The sequence below is a fragment of the Bufo bufo genome, chromosome 5 (genome assembly GCF_905171765.1).
Source record: "Bufo bufo chromosome 5, aBufBuf1.1, whole genome shotgun sequence".
Taxonomy (NCBI): domain Eukaryota; kingdom Metazoa; phylum Chordata; class Amphibia; order Anura; family Bufonidae; genus Bufo; species Bufo bufo.
This window is the reverse complement of record NC_053393.1, coordinates 365,885,683-365,893,576: the sequence shown is the minus strand read 5'-3', so window position 1 is coordinate 365,893,576 and position 7,894 is coordinate 365,885,683. Positions and strand designations below refer to the sequence as shown.

General features: G+C 42.9%; 1 pseudogene; it reads right to left on the bottom strand.

Annotated features, from left to right (window-relative positions):
* Positions 1-2,781: 2,781 nt before the first annotated feature.
* LOC121001126 lies at positions 2,782-6,390 on the bottom strand (annotated as a pseudogene).
* Positions 6,391-7,894: the final 1,504 nt, after the last annotated feature.

Genomic DNA, 7,894 nt, shown 5'->3' with positions numbered 1-7,894 from the left:
ATTACTGTTTTAGCTACTTGTTAGAATACTGAAGTCTGCCAAGATACACAGGGTGACCATGGAAACAAAGTATGAATCTTATGGTTCCTCAGTGTGGCATGGTACTTCATAATGAAATATAACATGCATCCTAATGAAAAATAGTCTGAAGTAGAAATTGATATCCAGTAAATGCGTTACTTAGAACAGCGCAGCATTGTCATGGAAACCTTGTAGTGACCTGTTATATATCACCAGCCTGTCTGTAACGTATTTGGCTCACCCAAAACACAGTGGGCTCAACTTTGCTATGGATATCATGCTTGTCAGGTTTTAAAGCTTAAAACCGGCTTTTTAGCACCTTCTAAAATAACATTTTTCATACAACATGAATAAGCCGTGCATTTTTACTTTCGCCGAGTGAATAACGATGAGTAATAAATGCATTTTTGAAATGCAGGTTTAATAAGGGTAGTCTGAAATGAGAAGTAGGCTTCTTTTTTCCAGATGCCATACCCCTGCTGGTTTTCCAGCCAATCCTTCAGATTTTTATGTAGAGATAATGAAACCTACACTCTGCAAAATGAAGAACATACATAAAATAATATTGTATATAATAAAGCACAAACAAAATGCAGTTCTTACTTCAGAGTCTTGTGCGGCCAGGGGCCGACGCTCTCATGTGTATTATATTTAGATGGAACTTGGGTATTTTCTACAATTGAATTATTATCCTATAGAATTTAAAATGGAAGCTTTAAAATCTAACCTAGAATAGATTAGAATTACATTTTCCATGGGCTGGCCTGTAGACCTTTGTCTATTCATCTAAGCAAGTTTAAAAGGGTTTTTCGAGATTTTGATACTGATGACCTATCCTCTGGATAGGTCATCAGTATCTGATTGGTGGCAGACCGACACCAAGGACCCCCGCTGATTAGCTGTTTGAGAAGGCACCGGTGCTACCAGTAGTTCCACAGCCTTCTCTCAGCTTTGCCTAGGTCATGTGACGTCACGTTCATCGGTCACATGGCTTAGGTGCAGCTCAGCCCCATTGAAGTGAATAGGGCTGAGCACGGCACTGTGCTTGGTCATCTGAGAGAAGGCCACGGTGCTACTACAAGTACCAGTTCCTTCTCAAACAGCTGATCAGTGGGGGTCCTGGGTGTCGGATCCCCATTGATCAGATAGTGATCACCTATCCCCTTTAAGTGCAGTACTGCATGCAAAGTACTACTGGAATGAGCTCTAAGGGGGTCATTTACTAACCAGAAATATGTCTATATTAGACGTATTTCTGATGCAGATTGCGGCGCAAATATATTTGTGCCGCAATCTGCGACTTTTACCCACCCATCCCAGGTCTAAAAAAGGGGGCGTGGCATAGACGGGGAAGGGGACGGGACAGCAGGCCAGTCTCATTCAATATTTTGTATGCCTGTTTTAGGCATAGAAAATGGTCTAATTCTATGCCAGCAAGAGAGTTGGTGTAGATTTAGAAGTGGGGGTGGATCCGCCGAAGTTATGTAGAGGCCGGCGCCTCTACATAACTTCGGCGGGCCACCATCAGCACAGGGCCTTATTAAGACTGGTGTCTAAACAAATTTTAATTGCTGATTTCTCCTGTAACTGGGGCAGATATATTAGCCCCCGTTACAGGAGGAATACAACCCCCAAAGTCTTTGCGATCCTTGGTCTCTGGTGTAAAACTCTGTGATCTCGGCTGTCTGGAAACAGCAATGGTCATGAAGGTGCTGCAGGGTTATTGTGATCTCCCTCTCCAAACAGCACTGAGGAGAGGGAGATCATTCAAACACTTGTGAGCACTGAGACTGTTTGTTAAAGCTCTCACATGCCCTAAGGTCATACTGATTGGTCTCCAAGGTAAACCTCTGTGATCTCAGCTGTCTGGAGACAACAGGGTCACAGAGGTGTTCTATGCATGTACCAATGCCCCTCTCTGACGTCGGTAAGGAGAGTGGGGCAGTACTAGGGGCGCACCAATGATGAGGCAAATTGTGCCTCTGGCTTCTGGCAATGCTCTGCTAGGACTGCAGGCAGGCAGCAATTTAGCCTCCAGCCCTGTAGTCTTGCACAGCACTGCACACATCATATGGTACATCACAGATTTATTGCAGGGTTTTGCCGCAATTCACAGCAAAAGCTTCAATAAAACTGCAATTTAGAATATCCTCTAGGCATTGGGAGAGGGTAAAAGACCTTTGGGATATGATGATGTCGGCATGTCACATGACTGTCTCTCAATGGTCCTTAAGCCTTCGAGGAGGAGAAGGAGAACCTGCAGCAGCCTGCAAGCAAATAAGTGTCTGTGTGTTTGTCTCTATCTGTGTGTGTCAACGTCTGCTGTCATATCTGTATATGAGAACTTCACATCACAACTAATCATGTCCATACTTAGCAATGTTTAGGTTGGTAAAGTCATGGCATCCCAAACCTTGACCCTGGGAATGCCCCAACTCTACCTGGAAACGCCAGCTTATGGTCGGTGTTATCATTATCCCCACCCATTTCTGGCCCGGGACAGTCCCTGAAAATTCGGGACATTTGGCAACTATGCATGTCCAGTGGGTGTAATTCTCAATGTCTGGACATTAGTAGTAGTGCCCCGCCCCCCCGCTCCACTCAGTCAACAATATGAGGAGCCAGGAAAACGCCCTTAAACGATTAAGAAGAAAGCACACCAGCTTCACAACGAGCACGCAACTCGCTCATGCCGCCAGGGTTATAGTTTCTTGGGCTTCGATATGAAAGCACGTGTAAACTTCTTAAGGCATTTTCAACTCTTGTTCACTAGATTTAATCTCATTACAATGAATACAAGACTTCCAATACGTTTTTGTCGTTTGCCCAACCCCACGTTTCATTTAGCGACAATCAATTTAAAACATTCTTTTCTGCAACATATGAACCTTCTCAAGTTCTCAAAAATGTTCAATAAAAACAATACTTCTTTGCTACAAAATCAGACATCTCCAAGGTTAAACCACTGTAAAATAAGTGAAACTTTGGAAACTTTGGCAAAGTACACTTTCAAAAAGTGAGGCGCTGAACCAGCCCTCTGAGAATAAAAGGGATATTTTACAGTTAAGCACATGATTTGGGAGGGAAACAAAAAAAAAATATGTTTTTCTGGAAATGACTGCATGGTACGAGAGTGCCGTTAATATTCTTCCTGGTCTTCTGGGGGTGCGCCTTCATCTGGTATGACAAAGCCATCATCTGTGGCATAAAGAATCTCTATGATCTTCTGCAGAACAGGGTCACTCTCTCCTTCGTTCTCTTGGCAGATCAGTTTAATATTCCTTAGCTTGCCGAAATAAAAGTCTCTTTCTTTCTCTAAGTCTTCAACAGTGATTTTCAGGACGTTTACCTGTTGAATTAGTTCTGCAGATTCCTCTTCACCATTGCCCATGGCAGCAGGCTTTCTGGCAACTCCCTGGGCAGGTTTGTTTGCTACTGCTACTGAGGTCCCCGAAACGCGTCTGGCGTAACCAGCTGATAGCTCCCATTTCGTCTAAGGCCTTTTTACAGATGACACAAAGTCTGTGAACATTTCTTCAAAAATTGGAGCGCTCCAGTAAAAAATCTTTCTACATAGAAACCGCCGAGCACAGTTCCTGCGATACCTCGATATGGTCACGGACTAGAGGCACGTCACAGATCACGTGAGACGTGGGCGTCCTGGGATACGAACAGTCCGGTTACTAGCTCTCACGATACCTCGCTACGGACTAAGCCAGGAGCACGCCATAGACCACGCTACCTCGGCGTTCATTCAAACAACGCGAAACCGTGCATATCACAGAGGAATCACAATCAGGTATGCGGTATCTACATCCACTTTGAATATCATCTGGGCCAAGGTAAGATCTATTTTTACCTTAGAGCACACAGCACTTTATCCACCTATTGAATTGGATCGCAACTAAAGTTTTTTTGGGAACCTGTTTTTTCAAAGTCCTCTTCAAATCACGGACAGGATTCACAACCGCACATTCAAGCGGCATTCCTCCCTATATAAAGTACTTGAGAGGAAGGACATTTAACCTGCTTTCTTTTCCTACTAAAAGAATCTTATATGTAGGAATATTATTGAATACTATTGGATATACATGATTCCAAGAACGCATTAGGATTATATTTCATGAACATTATATGAACAATATACTATTGTTATTGCATGTTTATTTTATACAGGATTGCCGTGCAGCGTTCATTTTTTAAGCCATGTATTTTGGTGATTTTATTGCTATTTGAATTAAATTGTGTGATCACTCTACATTGCATTCTATATTTTTTATTTTATCTTTTATTGATATTTTATTGCATTTTATCCGTATTACGCCACACATACAGAGTGCCAGTCCAGTTTATTTATCTATTTCCAATATTTTTCTCTGTACGGGTGATACAGTTTTCTGGCCTAGAGCACCTGGTCCTGATCGCATAGGAGTGAGCTATTCCTGTTATTTCTTTGCCATCATAGTTTGCATCAAAAAACTTTTTAAACCACTGTACAAATTCAAAGTTGTCCTGGAACTTTCCCTTCACCAATTTGTCCACTGGAATTATTTTGTCCACACCCATTTTCTTGAAGCCGGCTTGTAGCACTTTGAAGTTCTGGATGTACTCGTGTTCAAGTTTGGCTTGAAATTTCACTTTCTTTAATGTGACTGATCCAGGAAACAACATATCTACAGTCGTGGCCAAAAGTTTTGAGAATTACATAAATATTGGAAATTGGAAAAGTTGCTGCTTAAGTTTTTATAATAGCAATTTGCATATACTCCAGAATGTTATGAAGAGTGATCAGATGAATTGCATAGTCATTCTTTGCCATGAAAATTAACTTAATCCCAAAAAAACATTTCCACTGCATTTCATTGCTGTCATTAAAGGACCTGCTGAGATCATTTCAGTAATCGTCTTGTTAACTCAGGTGAGAATGTTGACAAGCACAAGGCTGGAGATCATTATGTCAGGCTGATTGGGTTAAAATGGCAGACTTGACATGTTAAAAGGAGGGTGATGCTTGAATTCATTGTTCTTCCATTGTTAACCATGGTGACCTGCAAAGAAACACGTGCAGCCATCATTGCGTTGCATAAAAATGGCTTCACAGGCAAGGATATTGTGGCTACTAAGATTGCACCTCAATCAACAATTTATAGGATCATCAAGAACTTCAAGGAAAGAGGTTCAATTCTTGTTAAGAAGGCTTCAGGGCGTCCAAGAAAGTCCAGCAAGCACCAGGATCGTCTCCTAAAGAGGATTCAGCTGCGGGATTGGAGTGCCACCAGTGCAGAGCTTGCTCAGGAATGGCAGCAGGCAGGTGTGAGCGCATCTGCACGCACAGTGAGGCGAAGAGTTTTGGAAGATGGCCTGGTGTCAAGAAGGGCAGCAAAGAAGCCACTTCTCTCATCAGCGACAGATTGATCTTCTGCAGAAAGTATGGTGAATGGACTGCTGAGGACTGGGGCAAAGTCATATTCTCCGATGAAGCCTCTTTCCGATTGTTTGGGGCATCTGGAAAAAGGCTTGTCCGGAGAAGAAAAGGTGAGCGCTACCATCAGTCCTGTGTCATGTCAACAGTAAAGCATCCTGAGACCATTCATGTGTGGGGTTGCTTCTCATCCAAGGGAGTGGGCTCACTCACAATTTTGCCCAAAAACACAGCCATGAATAAAGAATGGTACCAAAACACCCTCCAACAGAAACTTCTTCCAACAATCCAACAACAGTTTGGTGAAGAACAATGCATTTTCCAGCACAATGGAGCACTGTGCCATAAGGCAAAAGTGATAACTAAGTGGCTCGGGGACCAAAACGTTGACATTTTGGGTCCATGGCCTGGAAACTCCCCAGATCTTAATTCCATTGAGAACTTGAGTGGTCAATCCTGAAGAGGCGGGTGGACAAACAAAAACCCACTAATTCTGACAAACTCCAAGAAGTGATTATGAAAGAATGGGTTTCTATCAGTCAGGAATTGGCCCAGAAGTTGATTGAGAGCATGCCCAGTCGAATTGCAGAGGTCCTGAAAAAGAAGGGCCAACACTGCAAATAATGACCCTTTGCATAAATGTCATGTAATTGTCGATAAAAGCCTTTGAAACGTATGAAATGCGTGTAATTATATTTCACTACATCACAGAAACAACTTAAACAAAGATCTAAAAGCAGTTTAGCAGCAAACTTTGTGAAAACGAATATTTGTGTCATTCTCAAAACTTTTGGCCACGACTGTATAAACTGTCAATACATCCTACCTGAACACATATGCTCTATCTTGGTCAGCTGGAGTTGTAGGGACTCATTAATCTAAGCAAGCATGTCATGACGACTTAGATTGTCACTGGTTACTGATGTGGAATAAACATTCACTGCCATTGTTCTTTTTCTGTCTCGTTCAAACCGGCCTCACCCGTGCTGATGTCACACGCCTGTAGAAGAACGTGCCGAAGAGCTGGAGCAGTTTTGTAAGGAGGAATGGGCAAAAAAGTCAAGGGGAAAGGGGGGTGAATACTTTTGCAAGGCACTGTATGTGTGTATGTTTTTCTGGTTCATCGACCAGATGGATGTTGGCAGTTCAGATTAGAAACATCAAAAGAAAAACACCCTGCAACCCTTGCCGGAAGAACAGAAGTTGGTGGTAGCAGCATTAGTCAGAGGAATGTTTTCTTGGCGTTCTCTGAGCACACTCATCCATGTGAAAGGCGCGCTCAACCAATTTGGGTATGAATCCATCCTTGCAGATCACGTACACCCATACATGCTGATTGTCTTGCCTGGGGCAGATGGGATCTTCAAGCAAGACAATGCAACATGTCATGCTGCTAGAAATGTCCGGCACTGTTTGGAAGAAAATGACCAAGACTTTCAAGTACTACCCTGGCCAATTGAACATATGTGGGACCACCTTAATCGTCATGTTCGCTCTATGAATCCTCCCCCATGTACCTTCCAGCAGTTGTGGGATGCACTGCAATCATCATGGCTCTAGAGATCTGTGACAACCTACTAGAACCATATTGAGTAACTCCCAGTCCATTTATTTGCTGTCTATGTTGCATATGGCGGTTACTCTAGCTATTAGCTGGTGTTCATAATAATGTGACTGGACTGTGTATATGCTGTGTATGTATGCTTGTGCTAGGTACAAGTGTATGCTTGTTGTTGACTCTTTCTCTGAGTGTTAGTGTTCTCACACCTATTCCTGGTTGTCTATACAGCAGAATGCCTGGATTCAGTTCCTTCCTGCCTAGTTGTGGACCAAGGATTGGAGCACCAGACAGCACTGGAGCCGAAGGAGGTGAGTAACCCCTGGACTCCAGGTTCTTCACTCATTTCAAACACAAAAGATAATAATACACATAGTGAAATATTTTTGCTAAAGACAAGCCCCCACTCCCCATTTGCAGAAAATCCAAATGTTTGACCACAGATTTTACCTGTCAAATCTAAGGTCAGATCTGCAACATTTTGTGCAGTAGGAGCAGAAAGGCTAGATGCACCCCTAGGTTTGTGCTGTGACAGCCCGGACATATATAGTCAACAGGCAAGCAGGAATGGGTTAACATGTTGATGTCAGCACCATTCCCCCTCTGAGATGCCGTAAAATGCCACTGAAATACATTGAGAGAACTTGCAACTGAGCTTGCACTCAGGTAGTTCTTTTCCATTTTGAGTGCAAGCTCAGGAGTCCTGTCAATGTATTTCAGTGGCACTTTAGTCAGTACAGAGGGAGCATGGGGGTGAACTATCAACATTATTAACCCTTTCCTGCTTACCTGTTGACTATATACATCTGGGTGGTCGTCCTTCATCTGTGCAGGTCTAGACAGTCAGCCTCGACTTATGCCATCTACAGGCTTTTTAAATATGCCCCATTATT